General features: G+C 47.3%; 1 long non-coding RNA gene across 4 annotated transcripts in view; it reads left to right on the forward strand.

Moving 5' to 3' along the window:
• The window catches only part of LOC141103902 (uncharacterized), a 47,888-nt gene extending 32,369 nt beyond the window's left edge, over window positions 1–15,519 (forward strand). The window contains exons 3-5 of one of the 4 annotated variants that reach the window (XR_012235394.1): window positions 4,878–5,024; window positions 13,177–13,228; window positions 14,673–15,519. This is a non-coding gene — a long non-coding RNA (uncharacterized lncRNA). The other 3 variants (XR_012235392.1, XR_012235393.1, XR_012235391.1) reach the window with 3 other exon arrangements.
• Window positions 15,520–25,855: the final 10,336 nt, after the last annotated feature.

Below are 25,855 nucleotides of genomic sequence, written 5' to 3' on the forward strand. Positions count from 1 at the left end.
GCTGGAATGTAAAAGGAGCTGCGCATGCACAGCTCAGCTAACAGCGGCTTGGCTGATCCTGTGTGCTGGGATGACTATCTCCTTCACATGCACAGGAGTGATGTCATCCCACCAATGGAGATGGCCAAAACCTGACACAAGATGCTGGCACCAGCAAGAGGGTGTTGGGAGGTTGAGTATCCTCGCCTTTAGGTTGGCTTTAGGAGCTATATGGTGTTTGGCAGGTAAATTAACAAGCCAAATGAGATGGCAGATGTGAGTCTGACCAATCAGAAACCATTTCCTGATTTTATTTTATAGCCAACCAAAACTTCCTTTCACTGAGCAGAAGGCTTGATTTATCTAAGATGATCGCTTTTAATCCTCTTACCTTCCCTCTTGTCCAGAGTTGGGCCTCAATTATTATTGCCGTTTCTCCGATCAATAGAAGAACATTCTTCTGTCCCTCTGATCGAAGTCATTTTCACTTCTTTGTCTGTATTGGCCGGGAGCTCCGTGAGTCGGGTCGTGGGTCCCGCAGACTCGATGTCCGCGGGGATACCTGCGATCGTCTCACGGAGAGGAAGAACGGGGAGATGCTGATGTAAACAAGCATCTCCCCATTCTGCCTAGTGACAGTGTCACTGATCGGGAGCGGTGATCAGTGGATGTGTCACACAAAGCCCCTCCCCCCTCACAATTAGAAACACTCCCCAGGACACACTTAACTCCTACAGCGCCACCTAGTGTTAACCCCTTCACTGCCAGTCACATTTACACAGTAATCAGTGCAATTTTAATCGCACTGATTGCTGTATAAATGTAAATGGTCCCAAAATTGCGCCAAAATTGTCTGACGTGTCCGCCATAATGTCGCAGTCATGATAAAAATCTCCGCCAGTACTTATTAAAAAAAAAAAATGCCATGAAACTATCCCCTATTTTGTAGACGCTATAACGTTTGCGCAAACCAATAAACGCTTATTACGTTTTTTTTTTTTTGTTTTTTTTTACCAAAAATATGTAGAATATGTATCGGCCTAAACTGAGGAAAAAAAATGTTTTTTTATATATTTTTGGGGGATATTTATTATAGCAAAAAGCAAAAAAATAATACTTTTTTTTTTTCAAAATTGTCGCTCTTTTTTTGTTTATAGCGCAAAAAATAAAAACCACAGAGATGATCAAATACCACAAAAAGAAAGCTCTATTTGTGGGAGAAAAAAAAAAACGTCAATTTTGTTTGGGAGCCACGTCACACGACCGCGCAATTGTCAGTTAAAGCGACGCACTGCCGAATCGCAAATAGTGCTCTGGTCTTTGGCCAGCAAAATGGTCCGGGGCTGAAGTGGTTAAAGTGGAACTTTACCCATAACACTTTGATAACATTCGTGTTCTTTAACAGTAAACTATAACGCTGTCAGCTGATCAGCCTCTAGTGGCTCTGATTTTAGGCACAGGGCCCAGAATAGAGAGCAACTGAGCATGTGCAGAGCAGGGGAGACGCTGCATTACTGGATTCTACACATTATAGGCAGCGATTATTAATGTTTTACATAGGTCACCTCAGGCCGGCCCCTTTTGCAGGTATAGATATCAGGGCTGAAGTTCCACTTTAAATTTCACGTTTTTCAGAAATGTACATAAGTACAAAAAATAAAAACCGCCCTGTCAGTGAAAGTGTTGAGTTATGTGATGTTTGTCGGGTAAACGAAGGATCTGAATTCGGCTCACACTTATTTCTGACCAATTTAGAAAACATTTCCAGATGTTTTAGAAACTTCCCCTCACTGAGCAGAAGGCGCGATTTCTCAAATCTAAGTAAATCGGTGTTTAATATTCTTACCTTCCTCGTCGTCCGATGCTGGGCCTCTATCATTCGTGGTCAGTTGACGAAGTGCCAGTCCTTCCCAGAACTGGCCGGGGGCCTCCATTGCGATGGTTCCAAATGGAGGAATGGTCCATGTGTTCTAGAAGTGAGAAGAAAGTAGACATATTAAGGGTTTGTCAAAGGAAATGTTAATGCCGTATAATGAGAACAACCAGCTTTACTGGGCAATAGGAAAAGCGGGAGACACTTACCTCTGTGGTCCATTGGATGGTCATGCCACAGGTTGGGCAGTTTGGCCGATCGAGGATTAATCTCCTGATGCACCTGTGATGGAACTGGTGGTTGCAGGCCAATGTGCCGATTTTCCGTGGCACATTCAATGATTGTGTACAGAGGGAGCACACAGGCCCCTGTTCACTTTGCTGGTCCCTTGGATGGGATCTTCTTCTTCTGCCGTGTTCTGTAATAACAATGAGACAATAAAGTTTAGAAAATAGAAATTCCCAACTGAGACATTCTTTACATTTCAGGTTTTATCTCATAAGTGATCATTTCCCTCAGCAGCAGAAGAGGCTTGGTGAAGGATTCCGTATTGTATTTTATTTAACCACTTGCTACCGGTAAGTCGCTGGACTTCAAGCAGTTATACCGGGATGATGGGCGGCTGCAGTCATCACCCTGTTTTTTTTTCGAGCCGACGGTCGTCTCTCTTGTAAAAGCATTCCTAGTGGCTAACAAGCACATTGGATTGCTTTGTACAAGCGGCAGGAGGAGACATCCCACCTCCCTCCGCTGTGCGGGGGTTCTAAGTAATTTTTTAGCAAAAAAAAAAAAAAAAATGGATTTCAACTTATAAAGAACAAATGTCAAAAATAGTCTCGCTCCTTAAGTGGTTAAAATTTTAAAAAGTGTATTTTTTTTCCCCCCTTAACCACTTACCGACCGTCTCCTGTACATATACGTCGGCACTTTGAAGGTGGATATCTCGGTAACGGCAGCAGCTGCTGCCACAACCGATGTATCCACCTTTACAGGAGCCGGTCGTGTTTACGATAATGGTGGTCTCTGCGGCAGGTTCCCCATGAGATCACTGTTATCGGCGGCGGGAGAGGTGCCACCCCCCTCCCGCCGCTCTTCCGCGCCCTCCGCCGCTTACCGGAGCCGCCGGTAGTGGCGGAGGCGATCGGGAAGAGTGAGGCTAAGATGGCCCCCACCCGTCTCCATACCATAGGAGGGCGGAAGCGACCTCATAACATCAGCTCTGCCCATTTGCCTTAAAGGCATATTTTTTTGTTGTGTTGTGTTTTTTTTTTTTTTTTTGCATTTAAGTCCAAATATGAGATCTGAGGACTTTTTGACCCCCCCAGATCTCATATTTAGGAGGTCCTGTCATACTGTTTTCTATTACAAGGGATGTTTACATTCCTTGTAATAGGAATAAAAGTGATCCAATTTTTTATTTATTTTTTTTTAAACAGTGAGAAAATAAATAAAATAAAGTAAAATAAATTTAAAATTTTTTTTTTTAAAGCGCCCTGTCCCGACGAGTTCACGCGCAGAAGCGAACGCATACGTGAATAGCGCCCGCATATGAAAATGGTGGTCAAACCACACATGTGAGGTATCACCGCAACCAGTAGAGCAAGAGCAATAATTCTATCCCTAGACCTCCTTTGTAACGCAAAACACGCAACCTGTAGAATTTTTTAAACGTCGCCTATGGAGATTTTTAAGGGTTAAAGTTTGACACCATTCCAAGCGGGCGCAATTTTGACGCGTGACATGTTGGGTATCAATTTACTTGGCGTAACATTATATTTCACAATATAAAAAAATGGGCTAACTTTACTGTTGTCTTTATTTTTTTTATTCAAAAAAGTGAAATTTTTCCAAAAAAGGTGTGCTTATTAGACTGCTGCGCTAATACGGTGCGAAAAAAAGTATTGCATTGACCGCCATTTTATTCTCTAGGGTGTTAAAAAAAAACAATATATAATGTTTGGGGGTTCCAAGTGATTTTCTAGCAAAAAAAAAACCTGTTTTAAACATGTAAACACCTAAAATCCAAAACGAGGCTGGTCCTTAAGTGGTTAAAACTGCGTTTGAGAAATCGCTGCGCAAATACTGCGTGAGATAAAAAAAAAACTGCAAAACCCACCAATTTATTCTCTAGGGCTGCAGCTTTAAAAAAAAAAAAAAATTATATAGAGCTCTCTCTCTCTCTCTCTCTCTCTATCTATCTATCTATCTATCTATCTATCTATCTATCTATCTATCTATCTATCTATCTATCTAGATATATATAATGTTTGTGGATTTTAACTATTTTTCTAGCAAAAAAAAAAAGAATTTTCACATGTAAAGAGAAGGTGTCAGATTGGTCTATAATACGGATCTGTGTTAATTTGTGGTATTCAGTAATAAAGTAGTTTTCGTTTAGTTTCTGTTAATAATATGCGGTCTCTATAACAACACAGGCTGTACACAGCTGGTGTCAGTTTGCAATCATAATACTCAGTCTCCATGGTAACAGATTGCAGTCCCAGCTGGTGAGAGCCGGTCCTTGTGTGAGAGCTGTGTAAAATCAGACCGATAATACACATCCCTGTCACTAGTTTTTAGGAAATCCAGACTCCTCCCATTTCCTCCTCCTATGAGATGTGATTGGGGCTTGTCCTGTGATGGGAGGAGCGGATCTCATTTAGACATGAAGAGATATCATCAGCCTCCAGTTATCAGTGTAATAATCATGTAATATAGGAAATATTTATTAGGAAAAGATTTACCGTCACGGCTGGGATGGCGAGAAGGGCGTCTTGTATTCGCTTGCATTGCGTCGGTAAAGATTTTTGTTAGTAGAAATAACGTTTATGTAGAAACACTCAGGAGAAGTCTCAAGAGATGTTGCTGGTTTAACAGTCAGACTGTAACTGACGAGCTCTCCAGCTGCAGCTCCTTATACAGGCTCCACACCACTACTATGACATCATCAAGTCTGCTTTTTTTTTTTTTTTTTTTTTTTTTCAATCAACTTTATTAAATTGTAAATGTGAACATTTTAGCTCAGTACATATTGGGAAATGACTGAATGCATCCAGTGGATCCGGAATTTACTAAAAGTGATATTTTTAGCCGAGATGTGAAGATGAATACAGACGGCCGGATATTTCTGCATGCGCGTTTACACGACTATGGATAGAGCTGCACAGTGGAGGTAAGTATTGAGATGTTTGTTTAATTTTTTTTTTAATAATCGAAGCTTTACAATAACTTTAAGTTTACTTCCAAGGAGAACTTGCCAAATTTATTTAAGAGCTAAAATTTCAATCTATTGTGTTTAGCCAATAAATATCATCTCTGTGCTTTCCATAGTGATTAATCTCGTGTAAAACTTTCCTAATGTATTATTCATCTTTATAAATGGAAATAAAGGAGGCTATTGGTAAAGAAGCTGCTCTCATGTGACAATATCTCACCATTGTTACTCTTATTTTGCTACTTCCTAATAATTTCAAATTGAAAAAATATAGAGATTGGTATATGTAAACCTTTTACAAATAACTCTTATCTGCTCCTTCTTTAGTCTGTTGAAGCTTTTATATCAGGGCAAAATGTAAATAAACTGCAATACATGCAAATTTCCCCAGATTTTATCCCTTTAACCACTAGCCTACCGGGCACAAACACCCCCTTCCTGTAGGGCTGGGAAAAAAAATCGATTTAAATCTTGAATCGAGTTGAGAGGTCAAATCGATTCAAAATTTAAGCAAATCGATTTTTTTAGAATTTTTTTTTTTTTTTTCCACCGCGCCGGTCCCGAGGCGCTGCGGGCATGAGTTTTTAGGCGAGGCCGCGGCTTCGGCCTAGTCCGCGGCTACGGCCGGACGCCACGGACAAGGCCGAAGCCGCGGCCTCGCCTAAAAACTCATGCCCGCAGCGCCTCCGGACCGGCGCTGACACCGCGCCAGGCCTGAAGAGCTTCGGGCACGGAGTTTTTAGGCGAGGCTGCGGCTTCGGCCTAGTCCGTGGCGTCCGGCCGTAGCCGCGGACTAGGCCGAAGCCGCGGCCTCGCCTAAAAACTCATGCCCGCAGCGCCTCAGGACCGGCGCGGTTTCCAAAAAAAAAAAAAAAACTCGATTCAAATCGTGAATCGAGTTTTTTTTTTTTAAGAATCGAAGATTTTTTTTTTTAAAGAAAATCTCCCAGCCCTACCTTCCCACCTGTATATATGTCAGCGCCCCTCCCCCCACACACACCTGTATATATGTCAGCGCCCCCCCACACACACACCTGTATATATGTCAGCGCCCCCCCACACACACACCTGTATATATGTCAGCGCCCCCCCCCCACACACCTGTATATATGTCAGCGCCCCCCCCCCACACACACCTGTATATATGTCAGCGCCCCCCCCCCACACACACCTGTATATATGTCAGCGCCCCCCCCCCCACACACCTGTATATATGTCAGCGCCCCCCCCCCCCACACACCTGTATATATGTCAGCGCCCCCCCCACACACACACCTGTATATATGTCAGCGCCCCCCCCCACACACCTGTATATATGTCAGCGCCCCCCCCACACACACACCTGTATATATGTCAGCGCCCCCCCCCACACACCTGTATATATGTCAGCGCCCCCCCCACACACACCTGTATATATGTCAGCGCCCCCCCCACACACACCTGTATATATGTCAGCCCCCCCCCACACACACACCTGTATATATGTCAGCGCCCCCCCCCCCACACACACACCTGTATATATGTCAGCGCCCCCCCCCACACACCTGTATATATGTCAGCGCCCCCCCCACACACACCTGTATATATGTCAGCGCCCCCCCCACACACACACACCTGTATATATGTCAGCGCCCCCTCCACACACACCTGTATATATGTCAGCGCCCCCTCCACACACACCTGTATATATGTCAGCGCCCCCCCCCCCCCCCACACACACACCTGTATATATGTCCGCGCCCCCCCCCCACACACACACCTGTATATATGTCAGCGCCCCCCCCCCCCACACACACACACCTGTATATATGTCTGCGCCCCCCCCCACACACCTGTATATATGTCAGCGCCCCCCCACACACACACACACACACCTGTATATATGTCAGCGCCCCCCCCCCACACACACACACCTGTATATATGTCAGCGCCCCCCACACACACACACACCTGTATATATGTCTGCGCCCCCCCCCACACACCTGTATATATGTCAGCGCCCCCCCACACACACACACACACACCTGTATATATGTCAGCGCCCCCCCCACACACACACAACCTGTATATATGTCAGCGCCCCCCACACACCTGTATATATGTCAGCGCCCCCCACACACACACCTGTATATATGTCAGCGCCCCCCCCACACACACACACCTGTATATATGTCAGCGCCCCCCCCACACACACACAACCTGTATATATGTCAGCGCCCCCCACACACCTGTATATATGTCAGCGCCCCCCACACACACACCTGTATATATGTCAGCGCCCCCCCACACACACACACCTGTATTTATGTCAGCGCCCCCCCCCTCCACACACACCTGTATATATGTCAGCGCCCCCCCTCCCACACACACACCTGTATATATGTCAGCGCCCCCCCTCCCACACACACACCTGTATATATGTCAGCGCCCCCCCTCCCACACACACACCTGTATATATGTCAGCGCCCCCCTCTCCCACACACACACCTGTATATATGTCAGCGCCCCCCCCCACACACACACCTGTATATACGTCAGCGTCCCCCCCCCCACACACACACCTGTATATATGTCAGCGTCCCCCCCACACACACACCTGTATATATGTCAGCGTCCCCCCCACACACACACCTGTATATATGTCACCACCCCCCCACACACACCTGTATATGTCAGCGCCTCCCCCCCGCGCACACACACACCTGTATATGTCAGCGCCCCCTCCACACACACCTGTATTTATGTCAGCACCCCCCCACACACACCTGTATATATGTCAGCAAGCCCCCACCCCCCCCCCACACACACACCTGTATATATGTCAGCCCCCCCCCGCACACACACCTGTATATATGTCAGCGCCCCCCCCCCCCGCGCACACACACACCTGTATATGTCAGCGCCCCCTCCACACACACCTGTATTTATGTCAGCACCCCCCCACACACACCTGTATATATGTCAGCAAGCCCCCACCCCCCCCACACACACACACACCTGTATATATGTCAGCGCCCCCCCCACACACACACCTGTATATATGTCAGCCCCCCCACACACACACACACCTGTATATGTCAGCGCCCCTCCCCTCCACACACCTGTATATATGTCAGCGCCGTCACCCCCCCACACACACCTGTATATGTCAGCGCCCCCCCTCCACACACCTGTATATATGTTGGCGCCCCCACCCCACACACACACCTGTATATATGTCAGCGCCCCCCCCCCACACACACACCTGTATATATGTCAGCCCCCCCACACACACACACCTGTATATGTCAGCACCCCCCCTTCCACACACACCTGTATATATGTCAGCGCCCCTCCCCTCCACACACCTGTATATATGTCAGCGCCGTCACCCCCCCACACACACCTGTATATGTCAGCGCCCCCCCTCCACACACCTGTATATATGTCAGCGCCGTCACCCCCCCACACACACCTGTATATGTCAGCGCCCCCCCTCCACACACCTGTATATATGTTGGCGCCCCCACCCCACACACACACCTGTATATGTCAGCACCCCCCCACACACACACCTGTATATATGTCAGCGCCCCCCTTACACACACCGGTACTTAAGTCAGCGCCCCCTCCACACACCTGTATATATGTCAGCGCCCCCCCCCCCCACACACCTGTATATATGTCAGCACCCCCCCACACACACACCTGTATATATGTCAGCACCCCCCCACACACACACCTGTATATATGTCAGCGCCCCCCTTACACACACACACCGGTACTTAAGTCAGCGCCCCCCCACACACCTGTATATATGTCAGCGCCCCCCCCCCACACACACACACCTGTATATATGTCAGCACCCCCCCACACACACACCTGTATATATGTCTTCGCGCCCCTTCCACACACACCTGTATATATGTCAGCGCCCCCCCCCCTCCCACACACACACACACACACACACACCTGTATATATGTCAGCGCCCCCCCTCCACACACCTGTATATATGTCAGCGCGCCCCCCCCCCCACACACCTGTATATATGTCAGCGCCCCCCCACACACACACACCTGTATATATGTCAGCCCCCCCACACACACACACCGGTACTTAAGTCAGCGCCCCCTCCACACACACCTGTATATATGTCAGCACGCCCCCCACACACACACCTGTATATATGTCAGCGCGCCCCCCACACACACACCTGTATATATGTCAGCACCCCCCCACACACACACCTGTATATATGTCAGCGCCCCCCCCCACACACACACACACACCTGTATATATGTCAGCGCCCCCCCTCCACACACCTGTATATATGTCAGCGCGCCCCCCCCCACACACACACCTGTATATATGTCAGCGCCCCCTCCACACACCTGTATATATGTCAGCCCCCCCACACACACACCGGTACTTAAGTCAGCGCCCCCTCCACACACACCTGTATATATGTCAGCGCCCCCCCCCCCACACACACACCTGTATATGTCAGCGCCCCCCCTCCACACACCTGTATATATGTCAGCGCCGTCACCCCCCACACACCTGTATATGTCAGCGCCCCCCCTCCACACACCTGTATATATGTTGGCGCCCCCACCCCACACACACACCTGTATATATGTCAGCGCGCCCCCCACACACACACACCTGTATATGTCAGCACCCCCCCACACACACACCTGTATATATGTCAGCGCCCCCCTTACACACACCGGTACTTAAGTCAGCGCCCCCTCCACACACCTGTATATATGTCAGCGCCCCCCCCCACACACACACCTGTATATATGTCAGCACCCCCCCACACACACACCTGTATATATGTCAGCGCCCCCCACACACACACACCTGTATATATGTCAGCGCCCCCCTTACACACACACACCGGTACTTAAGTCAGCGCCCCCTCCACACACCTGTATATATGTCAGCGCCCCCCCCACACACACACCTGTATATATGTCAGCACCCCCCCACACACACACCTGTATATATGTCAGCGCCCCCCCCACGCACACACCTGTATATATGTCAGCGCCCCCCCCCCACACACACACCTGTATATATGTCAGCACCCCCCCACACACACACACCTGTATATATGTCAGCGCCCCCCCCACACACACACACCTGTATATATGTCAGCACCCCCCCACACACACACCTGTATATATGTCTTCGCGCCCCTTCCACACACACCTGTATATATGTCAGCGCCCCCCCCCCCCACACACACACACACACACACACACACACACACACACACACACACCTGTATATATGTCAGCGCCCCACCTCCACACACCTGTATATATGTCAGCGTCCCCCCCCCCACACACACACCTGTATATATGTCAGCGCCCCCCCACACACACACACACCTGTATATATGTCAGCCCCCCCACACACACACACCGGTACTTAAGTCAGCGCCCCCTCCACACACACCTGTATATATGTCAGCGCGCCCCCCACACACACACCTGTATATATGTCAGCGCGCCCCCCACACACACACCTGTATATATGTCAGCACCCCCCCACACACACACCTGTATATATGTCTTTGCGCCCCTTCCACACACACCTGTATATATGTCAGCGCCCCCCCCCCACACACACCTGTATATATGTCAGCACCCCCTCCACACACCTGTATATATGTCAGCGCCCCCCCCACACACACACCTGTATATATGTCAGCCCCCCCACACACACACACACACCGGTACTTAAGTCAGCGCCCCCTCCACACACACCTGTATATATGTCAGCGCGCCCCCCACACACACACCTGTATATATGTCAGCGCCCCCCCCCACACACACACCTGTATATATGTCAGCACCCCCCCACACACACACACACACCTGTATATATGTCTTCGCGCCCCTTCCACACACCTGCATATATGTCAGCACCCCCCCCCCCCACACACACCTGTATATATGTCGGCGCCTCCCCTCCACTCGTCTGTATATATGTCGGCGCCCCCCTTCACACACACACCTGTATATGTCAGCGCCCCGCCACCACCTCCACACACACCTGTATTTATGTCAGCGCCCCCCCCCCCACACACCTGTATATATGTCGGCGCCCCCCCCCACACACACACACCTGTATATGTTAGTGCCCCCCACACACACCTGTATATGTCAGCGCCCCCCCACACACCTGTATATATGTCAACGCCCCCCCCACACACACACACCTGTATTTTTATGTCAGCGCCCCCCCCACACACACACCTGTATATATGTCAGCGCCCCCCCTACACATACCGATATATGTCAGCCCCCCCCCACACACACACCTGTATATATGTCAACGCCCCCCCCACACACACACACCTGTATTTTTATGTCAGCGCCCCCCCCACACACACACCTGTATATATGTCAGCGCCCCCCCTACACATACCGATATATGTCAGCCCCCCCCCACACACACACCTCTATATATGTCAGCGCCCCCCCCATCCCCCCCACACACACACCTGTATATATGTCAGCGCCCCTCCCCCACACACACACACACACACCTGTATATAGCCCCACATACACAAATCTGTACACACAAGCCTCTAGCCCCTCCCTGTACACAAACAGCCCTCCTCCATTTCCTTCACAGCCTTTACTTGTAACTTCCTACCTGGTCCCGGCTCATTTTTACAAAGCTGACTTGTTGCTGAGAAGCTCAGTACAGGCAGATCACTGTCACACGAGGGGTGCACATGCACATAGTAGCCAGAGGTGGCAGTAAAGAGCTTGATGTCTAAAATCAATGACACGAGAACTGCAGAAACTGTGAGATGTCTCCCAACAGCCCTTTCTCTATACACAGTGTGCGCAGGCTTTTAAGATTCATGACGGCAGCATTGTTTTGCTGTAAAAAAAAAATGAAGAAAAGGGTGCGGTGATAGGTGAGTTCTGTTGAGTAGCGAAGAATAGAAGGCCTTGCAGAGAGGGGCTGGGGGGGGCAGTAGGCGGCCTTGTGGAGAAGTGCTGGAGGGAGTAGGCGGCCTTGCGGAGAGGGGCCAGGGGGGGCGGAGTAGGTGGCCTTGCGGAGAGAGGCTGGGGGGAATACGCGGCCTTGCAGAGAGGGGCTGGAGGGTGTAGGCGGCCTTGCGGAGAGGGGCTGGGGGGAGTAGGCGACCTTGCGGAGAGGGGGCTGGGGGGATTAGGCGGCCTTGCGGAGAGGGGCTGGGGGGAGTAGGCGACCTTGCAGAGAGGGGCTGGGGGGAGTAGGAGGCCTTGCGGAGAAGGGCTGGGGGGAGTAGGCGGCCTTGCGGAGAGGGGCTGGGGGGTGTAGGCGGCCTTGCGGAGAGGGGCTGGGGGGGAGTAGGAGGCCTTGCAGAGAATGGCTGGGGGGGGGGAGTAGGCGGCCTTGCGGAGAGGGGCTGGGGGGAGTAGGCGGCCTTGCGGAGAGGGGCTGGGGGGTGTAGGCGGCCTTGCGGAGAGGGGCTGGGGGGGAGTAGGAGGCCTAGCAGAGAATGGCTGGGGGGGGGGGGGGGGAGTAGGCGACCTTGCAGAGAGGGGCTCAGGGGATTAGGCGACCTTGCGGAGAGGGGCTGGGGGGAGTAGGCGACCTTGCGGAGAGGGGCTGGGGGAATAGGCGACCTTGCGGAGAGGGGCTGGGGGGAGTAGGAGGCCTTGCGGAGAAGGGCTGGGGGGAGTAGGCAGCCTTGCGGAGAGGGGTTGGGGGGTGTAGGCGGCCTTGCGGAGAGGGGCTGGGGGGGTGTAGGAGGCCTTGCAGAGAATGGCTGGGGGCGGATTAGGCGGCCTTGCGGAGAGGGGCTGGGGGGAGTAGGCGACCTTGCGGAGAGGGGCTGGGGGGAGTAGGCGGCCTTGCGGAGAGGGGCTGGGGGGAGTAGGCGGCCTTGTGGAGAGGGGCTGGGGGGGGTAGGCGGCCTTGCGGAGAGGGGCTGGGGGGGGTGGGCGGTCTTGCGGAGAGGGGCTGGGGGGGGGGTGGGCGGCCTTCTAGTAAGCTACCTGACCTCACCCACTCAGCTGCAGACAGTGTCAGGTCAGACGTGTTCTCTGGGGACGGGGTGATGGCTCATGGGGGGACGTCACTGTTAATCTGTGAAATTGATGTTTTTTATTCCAGCGTTTCTCAGGAAACACTCCGGAGACCATCGGGAGAAACAACTACCATGCAGGTCAGTCCTCTGCATTGTCTGCTCACAGGGCATGCTGGGAAATGTTTATTCTCACCACCTAAGGAGTGCCCTGACCCCATTCTATCCTAACTTGAATGGGGAAATGGGTCAGATGGTTATTATGAGATACATGTAGACACCAGATGATCCAGCATTGAGTAACTGACAACAGTCATTTGTTTCACATCTCTCATGTGCTAATTGTCTGCTGATTATTTCTTGGTGTGTTTCTGCCCACCTTAGATGGCATGGTGGCAACCCCTCATATTGGGCACAGCGGGTGTACAGACCCGGGAACTCAGCACAGGGATGGTGGGAACCCCTCATAATGGGCACAGCGGGTGTACAGACCCGGGAACTCCGCACAGGGATGGTGGGAACCCCTCATAATGGGCACAGCGGGTGTACAGACCCGGGAACTCAGCACAGGGATGGTGGGAACCCCTCATAATGGGCACAGCGGGTGTACAGACCCGGGAACTCAGCACAGGGATGGTGGGAACCCCTCATAATGGGATATGGTTGCTGTTGACTGTAAGGCCATACTGTAGCTCTTCATTCTGCAATGTGGTCACTAGATGGCGGCATTGTAGTGTGGTGGTTTTCTGTACTTTAGGACAATGTCCTCTTTGTATGAGGCTCTCAGATTCTCTCCCTCTCGGTAAAAATGAGCGGAATGTTCATTCCTCCTGTATCTCCTTTCAGAGTTCCCTCTGATGATATGAGAAGACTTTACCACTGATCATCACTCGGATAAAATGTCTGTATTGTGAATTGTCTATTATTATTCAGGATCTGGTGTCACATTTATCTTGTATCTGTAGGGTTCTCCATGTTTGGCGCCGGCCTTACGGGGGCTTTTCTAACCTCTTCTAGAGAATACCAAATAGTGTAAGGGTAAGAGAGAGTGCTTAAGAGGTTCCCTAAACCATCCCGTTTTGAGACCCTCCACCAGGACCATCTGCGCCCCTTACACCGGCCAACCAGCCTATCTACCTGTATATGCTGATATTTCTGGGTTGAGGTTCCCTACCTTTTGGACCCCAGCACGCACATAGGCACCCTACCCCAACTCGGGGTGTGGTGTTTTTCAACAATATTTGGTATTCTCTAGCCTAGCATAGTGTTCTATGGTCAGCTAGTGAATGTCACGTCCATCGGGCCAGGCATGGGGTCATGAAATTCCCTTTCTTTTAATCATGTGGATGTTTATATACAGTGTCAATGATATAATATGTAAATTTCTCTTTGTGAACCCTGATGAAGGAAACATTTTCCGAAACGCGTCTGGTTCAGGGAAACTACACAATCTTTCATTGACAGTTTTTTTTAACATACCCACATTTATGTATTACTGTGTTCTCAATATGATATGTATTTTTCATGTTTTTTTTATGTTTTTCTGAATAAAATTTTCTATACTTATATTTCTTATATGTGGTAGTGTCCTATAAAGTCCCACTTAGGGGTATTCCATCCTCTTCCACGATTTATTGGGATGTGGCACACCCTTCTATGATACTCCCTGTCAGATTCTCCTCCTTGAGATCCTGAGAAGGGCCATATTCCTCAACCGCCAAAAGATGACTAATCAGAGATGGAATACGCTGGCAATGTCTGGTATATGAAGCATCAAGGATGGTATATCTTCAACCAAAAAAGGAAAGTATATCTACTCTTACCGGAACAGGTGGACTCGAATGTCAGCGACCGAGTCATAAAGGCAAGGATGCCAGGATCAGCAGGTTGACAGAGCTCCAAGAAACCCAGGGCCTCCAGACACGACTCCGAAGGGTGTCATGGACCTCCACCAAACGACCTTTACTAAAGCCAGCAACCATACCAGACTGAAGTGCACTCATATGGTTGCTGGCTTTAGTAAAGGTCCAGTTTGGTGGTGGTCCTGGACACCCTTCGGAGTCGTGTCTGTCGTATAATTATTTTACCCCCTCCCCCGATGTCGCCCTGTTTTAGGATCTTGTGATAAAATATATATATTTCTTTTGTGGAGATCTATTTACGAAGGTGTTCCTTTCTCAACCAATGCCAGGAGCGTGTCATTCCCCTCCCCCCTTCTGATCACCGCAGTGACGCCGGTCATGTGACCGTTTTTATGTGACAAAAAAATAAATAAAGGTACGCTGAGGTGCGCAGGATTCCCTCCCACCATCTACAGACTGGAGAGTTTCTTGTGAGAATGGATCTATAGAGGATGATGTATATTTGTCTATATCTGTACATACCTTGTAGGAGGCCGTATACATAGAATGCACGTGTCATCGCTGCCGCTAAATATCTGTGATTCGCGCTTTATATATATATATATATATATATATATATATATATATATATATATATATAAATAAAATACACACACATATATTTATACATGGCGATCATATCCCCCCCCCCCCCCCCCTTATGCATTTATACCTGGTGATCATATCCCCCTTAATCTCTTCTTCTCAAGAGAGAATAAATTCAGTTCCTCTAATCTTTCCTCATAGCTGAGCTCCTCCATGCCTCTTATCAGTTTGGTTGCTCTTCTCTGCACTTTCTCCAGTTCCCCGATATCCTTTCTGAGAACTGGAGCCCAAAACTGAACTTCATATTCCAGATGAGATCTTACTAATGATTTGTACAGATCTCTCTCTCTCTCTGGAGTCCATACCTCTCTTATACAAGAAAGAAACTGCAGTTTGGCATTGCATGTTATTATTAAGCTTATGGTTAACTAGAACCCCCAGATCCTTCTCCACCATTGATTCCCCCAGTTGTGCTCCCCCTAGTATGTATGATGCATATTCTTAGCCCCCCAAGTGCAAAACGCTACATTTATCAACATTAAACCTCATTTGCCACTTAGTTGCCCAATCAGACAGTGCATTGAGGTCGGCTTGTAAGTTGGAGACATCCTGGAAGGACGTTATTCCACTGAATAGTTTGGTGTCATCTGCAAAGTCTGAAATCCCAGACCCCATATCATTTATATATATATATATATATATATATCTCTATATATATAATTACAAAGTAAGGGTCCCAGCACTGAACCTTGGGGTACACCACTGATAACCTTAGACCATTCAGAGTAAGAGTCATTAACCACGACTCTCTGAATTCGTTTTTTTAGCCAGTTTTCTATCCATTTACAAACTGATATTTCCAAGCCTGTAGACTTTACCTTACACATGAGCCGTGTTTGAGGAACTGTGTCAAACTCCAAGTATACCACGTCCACAGCCACCCCTCCGTCCAAGTATACCACGTCCACAGCCACCCCTCTGTCCAAGTATACCACGTCCACAGCCACCCCTCTGTCCAAGTATACCACGTCCACAGCCACCCCTCTGGCCAAGTATACCACGTCCACAGCCACCCCTCTGGCCAAGTATACCACGTCCACAGCCACCCCTCTGTCCAAGTATACCACGTCCACAGCCACCCCTCTGTCCAAGTATACCACGTCCACAGCCACCCCTCTGGCCAAGGTTTTACTTACCTCTTCATAAAAATAAATCTGGTTTGTCTGACAACTTCTGTCTTTCATGAATCCATGCTGTCTTTTGCTTAAAATATTTTTTTCAGCAAGAACTTATCTATGTGTCTTTTATTAAACGCTCCAGTATCTTCCCGACTATAAAAGTTAAACTAACAGGTCTATAGTTACTTGGTAAAGACTTTGATCCCTTTTTAAATATAGGCACCACATTGGCCCTACGCCAATCCAGTGGTACTATTCCCATCATTAATGAGTCCCTAAAAGTTAGATATAATGGCTTTGAAATTACAGAGCTCAATTATTTTAGGATCCATGGGTGGATGCCATCAGGTCCAGATGCTTTGTCCACCTTTATCCTGTCTAAATATTTCTGGACCATATCCCTTTTGAGCCATTGTAGATCATTTAGGGCTGTGTCACTACCACCCCGATTATGGACATGAGCTCCCCCGTGCTCCTTTGTATCCACAGAGCTGAAGAAAGTATTTAATAAATTTGCCTTCTCTTTGTCCCCAGTCACCCACTCTAGATTATTTTGTAAAGGGCCTACATGCTCAGACCTGACCTTTTTTTACTATTATTATATTTGAAGAATTTTTTGGGGTTTGTCCTATCTTTTGCAATCTGTCATTCATTTTGAATTTTTGCGTCCTTGATTTCCTTTTTACATATTCTGTTATATTCTTGGTAGCATTTAAACGATGATAGTGTTCCTTCATTTTTATATTTTTTTAAAAGTTCTTTTCTTATTATTTATAGCCTTTTTAACTTTGGCCGTGAGCCACATAGGTTTTATTTTTAGCCTTTTAAACTTATTGCCCATGGGAATATACAGTACTTTGCAGTGAGTTTGCATACAATCTTTTTAAAGAATTCCCATTTCTGTTCTGTGTCCATTGGTGCCAATTTTCCCTCCCAGTCCTGGAGAGCAGTCCTCATCCTTGGAAAATTTGCTCTCAAGGGCCGGGCTCTCCAGGTGACATTGTTGGATGGCCACGCCCCATGGCTTTATAAGAGATAACACACAGCAGGGACAACACAAGGGAGGAAGATGGCCACAGAAGATGAGCTTTCTTTTTTTAGCGGGTAAACGGCTGCGAGGAAGAAGACAGCTTGGGGAGAAGACAGCACCAGGAAGAAACAGCAGCGGGAGAAGACAGCTCAGAGCTATTTTAATAAAGAAGGACTTGTCAAAAAACGTTTGTTGTTTTTTTTTTTTTACACGTCACTGCTTTTTGAGGTGAATGGGCAGGGGTACGATGCACCCGATTATGTAAAAAATCTGCGCTTAGGAAGATAGGTTGCAGCCTCCCCTAAAAGGTTCCCAAGAGAACTTATAAAATGAAAATACTGCGCTTAACACAAAAACCTGCCTAAGCTGCGACTAGAAAGTAGTAAACCGTATAATCTGTGAAATAAGAAAGTCGCGCTTAAAATGTGAAAAAGGCCAGAATCAAATATCTCTAGCCTAAAGGGATATAAACACACAAAGTGATATTCACTGTGCCTACAAATTAAAATAATAAAAAATAAATAAATATAGAAATAATGATAATAAGACACAGGAATTAATCCTAAGTCTATACAACTGGGAATAAATAAACGGTGTAAAGAGTGATATAGTGACAAATATAAACCTCAAAACACTCTACCAAAAATTCACTAGCGTCACTGTGAACCATAAATATCTCAAAAACATCATAAATTAATATATGTGGATAAAAAAAATTTATGAAAATCTTCAATGTGCAGAAAATTATCCTTGATAACAGTACATAAAAATTAATAACAGTCCAAAGGTTGAATAGGAAAAATATATCCCCAAGTGACAAGTGAAATATGAGTAATCTTGCTGCAGTGAATAGGGTGCGTTGGTAAACCTCCACCTTCAAAAACTGCTGCCTCTTACCAAAAGATGTTGGTCTCTAAATTATAGGAGACCTTACTGGGTGGATGGCTGCAACCCCAGCCAGGGATCTGTATGACAGGTACTGGATGTCATCCGTTCTGTAAAAACTCCTCAGCCGCCCGCACCAGAATGGTTGGGATAGGTCACCAAAAAAGAGACAAACAGCTCCACATAGCGTAAAACCTTACATTTATTGAGTATCAAGATCAGAAATACACTTACAGACGTCAGCAATAAGAAGCATATAGAAAGGCCGGCTGGCTCTTAAAACAACCCGTTCCTTCCGGGTATTCGAATCGCGGTGTCGTCGGGACGTAGCTCCTCCTCCCTACGTCGTTTCGTCACAACAGGACGTGGTCACGGGATTTATGATGTTTTTGAGATATTTATGGTTCACAGTGACGCTAGTGCATTTTTGGTAGAGTGTTTTGAGGTTTATATTTGTCACTATATCACTCTTTACACCGTTTATTTATTCCCAGTTGTATAGACTTAGGATTAATTCCTGTGTCTTATTATCATTATTTCTATATTTATTTATTTTTGATTATTTTAATTTGTAGGCACAGTGAATATCACTTTGTGTGTTTATATCCCTTTAGGCTAGAGATATTTGATTCTGGCCTTTTTCACATTTTAAGCGCGACTTTCTTATTTCCCAAGAGAACTTACAAGAGTAGATAAGAGCGATTGGGGAAATGGCGCTACCCTGTATGGCCCTAATTTGGTTAAAGAAAATTATAAAATATTTAGGCTAAGCTCCCAAGCCTAATTTATAGTACGTATAATAGCGGAGTGTGGGTCGCAGAAATAATCGTGTAAAAAAGGTAACACCTTATAAATACTCACTAGGTGTGCGAGTTAAAATTTTAAAGTGAATGGGGGTTAAGAGGGTAGTAGTGAGAGAGGTTAGGATGCACCTCCACTAAAAAAGTAATGGGATGCACACCCACCCTCATCCATCCACCCAAAACTAAATTTGTACCTAATATAAATCAATCCAATAACGAAAAACCATAAATAGAAAACGTGAATAATCTAAAGTACAGAGCTCTCCCACCCTATTATAAACACTAGTAATATGTGCACACCCTAATTTGACGTGCAAAAAAAGTCTGCAATGGTTGCATAATATAAGTGAGTGTCCAATGTGTAGTCCAAATCCTTAGACAAACGTGAAAACATAAAAGCAGTATGTGAACAGAGAAATATGATCCAAGATTCCAAAGGATCAGGTGACTTCGGTGCACAGCAGGTATGGTGACTTGGTGCTCCCCCAGTGCGTCCCCACTCACCGAATGTAGTTACCCCTGCAGGGGTAATAGGCATAGAGTGGGCAGCTGTATCCGGATCTCCTCCTTGGGTAGCTGTATTACATCATCTGTACCTCCGGCAGCCTGTTCTCTTATTCAATGGAGTTCCGGAATGTACTCCAATTGGGGCTTATTGGATTCCTCCACCTCAGCAGCAAGCAGCACGGTCCTCACGGGAAAAAACAAGGGGCTCCCATAGTGTAGTAAAAGGATTTATTTAAAATCCTCGCTCAGCTTACTTTCGCCAGTAGCGATTCTGCTTTTTATACATTTAATTTTTAAATAAATCCTTTTACTACACTATGGGAGCCCCTTGTTTTTTCCCGTGAGGACCGTGCTGCTTGCTGCTGAGGTGGAGGAATCCAATAAGCCCCAATTGGAGTACATTCCGGAACCCCATTGAATAAGAGAACAGGCTGCCGGAGGTACAGATGATGTAATACAGCTACCCAAGGAGGAGATCCGGATACAGCTGCCCACTCTATGCCTATTACCCCTGCAGGGGTAACTACATTCGGTGAGTGGGGACGCACTGGGGGAGCACCAAGTCACCATACCTGCTGTGCACCGAACTCACCTGATCCTTTGGAATCTTGGATCATATTTCTCTGTTCACATACTGCTTTTATGTTTTCACGTTTGTCTAAGGATTTGGACTACACATTGGACACTCACTTATATTATGCAACCATTGCGGACTTTTTTTGCACGTCAAATTAGGGTGTGCACATATTACTAGTGTTTATATCAGGGTTGGAGAGCTCTGTACTTTAGATTATTCACGTTTTCTATTTATGGTTTATCGTTATTGGATTGATTTATATTAGGTACAAATTTAGTTTTGGGTGGGTGTGCATCCCATTACTTTTTTAGTGGAGTTGCATCCTAACCTCTCTCACTACTACCCTCTTAACACCCATTCACTTTAAAATTTTAACTCACACACCTAGTGAGTATTTATAAGGTGTTACCTTTTTTACACGATTATTTCTGAGACCCACACTCCGCTATTATATGTACCATAAATTAGACTTGGGAGCTTAGCCTAAATATTTTATAATTTTCTTTAACTAAATTAGGGCCATACAGGGTAGCGCCATTTCCCCAATCGCTCTTATCTACGATGCACCCGATACCCATTCGCATGGGGGGCTGGGATCTGGGGGCCCCCTTCTTAAAGATTCCGATAAGCCCCTCCGCCCACAGACCCCAACAACCACTGGCCAGGGTTGTCAGGATAGAGGCAATTGTCCCCGTCAACATGCCCCCCCAATGCGCCCATCCCCCCCATATTGAGGGCACGCAGCCTGCTATGGTTCAGGAGGAGGCCGCTCGCTCATCCTCTCCCTTTCCTGACCTGCCGGGGGGCATGCTCAGATAAGGGTCTGGTATGGATTCCATTTTTTTTTAAATTTGGCGGTGGGGGGGTCCCCTCTGAATCCATAGTGGACCCGAAGGGCTTGGGGTGGGGGGTGGGGGGGGGGCACAGGACGTTTATTTTTCACGATTTTTTTTGCCGGCATTTTTATTTCTACATTCAGCTGGCGGCGGAGAACCGCCGCCACTGAAAATAGTGTCAAAACTGTCCGATGTATCCGCCACAATATCGCAGTCCTCACAAAAATGCAGATCGCCGCCATTACTAGAAAAAAAATAAAAATGCCATTAATCTATCCCCTATTTTGTAGGTGCTGAAACCTTTGAGCAAACCAATCAATATACGCTTATTGTGATATTTTTTTTTTTTTTTTACCAAAAATATGTAGAAGAATACATATCGGCCTAAACAGAGAAAGAAACTTTATTTTTTTTTATTTATTTATTTTTTTTTTAAATTGGGATATTTATTATAGCAAAAAGTAAAAAAAAAATGTCTTTTTTTTGTTTCAAAATTGTCACTCTTCTTTTGTTTATAGCGCAAAACATAAAAACCGCAGAAATAATCAAATACCACCAAAAGAAAGCTCTATTTGTGGGAAAAACATAATCAAAATCTCATATGGGTACAGTGTTGTATGACCGCGTAATTGTCATTCAAAGCGTGACAGCGCTGAAAGCTGAAAATTGGCCTGGGCTGGAAAATGCCCTGTATTGAAGTTGTTAAGGACGCCGCAGCAAGTTTCCCGGCCCCCTCCTTAGTAACCAGCTATATACAGTGTGTTTAAAGAGAAAAAAAAAACATAAAGTGCATGAAAACTGCATGCAAAATTGCATAAGAAAATGAGGGTTTAAAAACACTAAATGCACGGCAAAACTTGCCTGAAAAACGCATCAAGCGCAGCCGCATAGATGTGAACCTAGACTTAGGAGATGAAAAAGAGGTAGAGGATCAATAACAGGTTGGGGTGGATAAGGAAATGAAGAGCTTGGTAGGAAGGGAAGGCAGGGTCCAGCCAGAGAGCTTTCCTTAGATTGGTGGATGTCCTAGGGCAGGAATTCTCAATCTTTTGAAGAGCGAGGGTCACCTAAGTGATTTGGTAATCGGTCGTGGGCCACAATGAACTATGGGGTTTAACCACTTCCCAAACGGCAAATGTAAATGAGCCTTTACTGTCCTGAGCCCCCTATAAGGCTACTTTCACACTGATGCACTGCAATTTACCCTGATTCTCTGGGATGGTGGGTCAGCAACCCACTGATCGCGATGTGGGCTTGCCGACCCGCCACCCCAGAGCATGAGCACGCGCTTCCCTGGTTTGAGGTCGCTCCAAGGGCCACAGGTTGAGCACCCCTGTCTTAGGGGATGAAAAAAAAAGGAAAGGGGATGAAGAACAGGTGAGGGATAAGGATATGGAGAGCTGGGTAGGAAAGGAGGACAGGGTTTGCCGAGGGAGCTTTTCTTAGGTTGGCAGTGACTGAATGTCTTAGGCGATGTAGAAGAGGTAGATGATCAATTACAGGTGGGGGTTGGAGAATAAAAATATGGAGAAATGGGTAGGAAGGGAGGCCAGGATTCAGCTATGGAGCTTTCCTTACATTGGTGGTGACTATGGATGTCTTAGGGGATGAACAAGTGGTAGAGGATGAAGAATATGGAGAGCTGGGTAAGAAAGGGAGGGCAGGATTCAGCTAGGGAGTTTTCCTTAGATTGGTGGTGACAATGGATGTCTTAGGGGATGAACAAGAGGTAGAGGATGAAGAATATGGAGAGCTGGGTAGGAAGGGAGGGCAGGATTCAGCTAGGGAGCTTTCCTTAGATGTCTTAGGGGATGAAGAAGAGGTAGAGGATGATGAACAGGTTAAGGATATGGAAAGCTATGTAGGAAGGGAAAGCAGGATTCAGCTAGGGAACTTTCCTTAGATTGGAGGTGACTATGAATGTCTTAGGGGATGAACAAGAGGTAGAGGATGAAGAATATGGATAGCTGGGTAGGAAGAGAGGGCAGGATTCAGCTAGGGAGCTTTCCTTAGATTGGTGGTGACTATGAATGTCTTAGGGGATGAACAAGAGGTAGAGGATGAAGAATATGGAGAGCTGGGTAGGAAGGGAGGGCAGGATTCAGCTAGGGAGCTTTCCTTAGATTGGTGGTGACTATGGATGTCTTAGGGGATATAGAAGAGGTAGAGGATGATGAACAGGTGGGGGGGTGAAGGATATGGAGAGCTGGGTAGGAAGGGAAAGGAGTGTTCAGCTAGGGAACGTTCCTTAGATTCGTGGTGACTATGGATGTCTTAGGGGATGAAGAATAGGTGGAGGATGAAGAATATGGAGAGCTGGGTAGGAAGGAAAAGCAGGGTTCAGCTAGGGAACGTTCCCTAGATTGGTGGTGACTATGGATGTCTTAGGGGATGAAGAAGAGGTAGAGGATGATGAACAGGTGGGGGGTGAAGGATAAGGATATGGAGAGCTGGGTAGGAAGGGAAAGCAGGGTTCAGCTAGGGGACGTTCCTTAGATTGTGGGTGACAATGAATGTCTTAGGGGATGAACAAGAGGTAGAGGATGAAGAATATGGATAGCTGGGTAGGAAGGGAGGGCAGTGTTCAGCTAGGGAGCGTTCCTTAGATTCGTGGTGACTATGGATGTCTTAGGGGATGAAGAAGAGGTGGAGGATGAAGAATATGGAGAGCTGGGTAGGAAGGGAAAGCAGGGTTCAGCTAGGGAACGTTCCTTACATTGGTGGTGACTATGAATGTCTTGGGGGATGAAGAAGAGGTAGAGGATGAAGAATATGGAGAGCTGGGTAGGAAGGGAGGACAGGATTCAGCTAGGGAGCTTTCCCTAGATTGGTGGTGACTATGGATGTCTTAGGGGATGAAGAAGAGGTAGAGGATGATGAACAGGTGGGGGGTGAAGGATAAGGATATGGAGAGCTGGGTAGGAAGGGAAAGCAGGGTTCAGCTAGGGGACGTTCCTTAGATTGTGGGTGACAATGAATGTCTTAGGGGATGAACAAGAGGTAGAGGATGAAGAATATGGATAGCTGGGTAGGAAGGGAGGGCAGTGTTCAGCTAGGGAGCGTTCCTTAGATTCGTGGCGACTATGGATGTCTTAGGGGATGAAGAAGAGGTGGAGGATGAAGAATATGGAGAGCTGGGTAGGAAGGGAAAGCAGGGTTCAGCTAGGGAACGTTCCTTACATTGGTGGTGACTATGGATGTCTTGGGGGATGAAGAAGAGGTAGAGGATGAAGAATATGGAGAGCTGGGTAGGAAGGGAGGACAGGATTCAGCTAGGGAGCGTTCCTTAGATTCGTAGCGACTATGGATGTCTTGGGGGATGAAGAAGAGGTAGAGGATGAAGAATATGGAGAGCTGGGTAGGAAGGGAAAGCAGGGTTCAGCTAGGGAACGTTCCTTACATTGGTGGTGACTATGGATGTCTTGGGGGATGAAGAAGAGGTAGAGGATGAAGAATATGGAGAGTTGGGTAGGAAGGGAGGACAGGATTCAGCTAGGGAGCGTTCCTTAGATTCGTGGCGACTATGGATGTCTTGGGGGATGAAGAAGAGGTAGAGGATGAAGAATATGGAGAGCTGGGTAGGAAGGGAGGACAGGATTCAGCTAGGGAGCTTTCCTTAGATTGGCAGAGACTATGGATGTCTATTCTGCTCTGTACTTTGATGGTCAGTCATTGACTTTCATACGTAGATCTTCCTCTGCAGAAAAGGCTTAATGATGAGCGTTCTCTAATCAGCTCTCACCATGCGGTCCTGAGTCCGGGAGATTGCCTAATGAAGGCGTTGGCGGGTGGCATGCTGCCTCCATTAACCTTTATATATAAAGTACACTTGTGTGTATGAAGTATAAATGAAGGCTAGCCTCGCACAGAGGGCACAGTCAGAGTCACGGCCTTCTTTAACGCTGGCTGTACACAAGGCACTTCTCAGGCACTTGTATTCAGCCCTCAGGATGAAAACCAATGGATGTATGAAGGCGACAAACTAGCTGCAGTTTGCACTATTGGTCAGTAGCGGGTTACATCAACCTCATTGGTTGGTTTTGTGGTTGTGTGGGGCCAGCGCGTCGTGATGCCGGAGCTCCTGGAGCTTCTTTGGACACCACAGTTTTCTCGCGGTCAGTATTGGCCTAGACATGCCAACTCTGCCTGATTTAGGAGGCTGATAAGTCCTTCAGTCATCAGATTTTGTGTTAAAATCATAGCCAGGATATCCAATGATTATCACCTTCCCCATTCATAAGAAAAGTGTCCCATCTGGAGAGATTTTCTATCACTTCCTGTCTCTGTGACACCTAAAGAGGAATAAACCTCCCCAACACAAACAGCAATAGGAAACAAAAAAAAGCCTAAAACATTCTACTCAAATCTAAAGTAACATCTTTTTATTTGTAATCAGGGTAAGCCAACATGTTTTGGGGGTCACAGGGGTCTCCTTCTTCAGGGTAATGCGGGGTTCTTTGCAGTGCCTGCTATAGTTCACGTTTGACAGACCTGGTGATTGACTC

The sequence above is a fragment of the Aquarana catesbeiana genome, linkage group LG07 (assembly GCF_042186555.1).
Source record: "Aquarana catesbeiana isolate 2022-GZ linkage group LG07, ASM4218655v1, whole genome shotgun sequence".
Classification (NCBI taxonomy): Eukaryota; Metazoa; Chordata; class Amphibia; order Anura; family Ranidae; genus Aquarana; species Aquarana catesbeiana.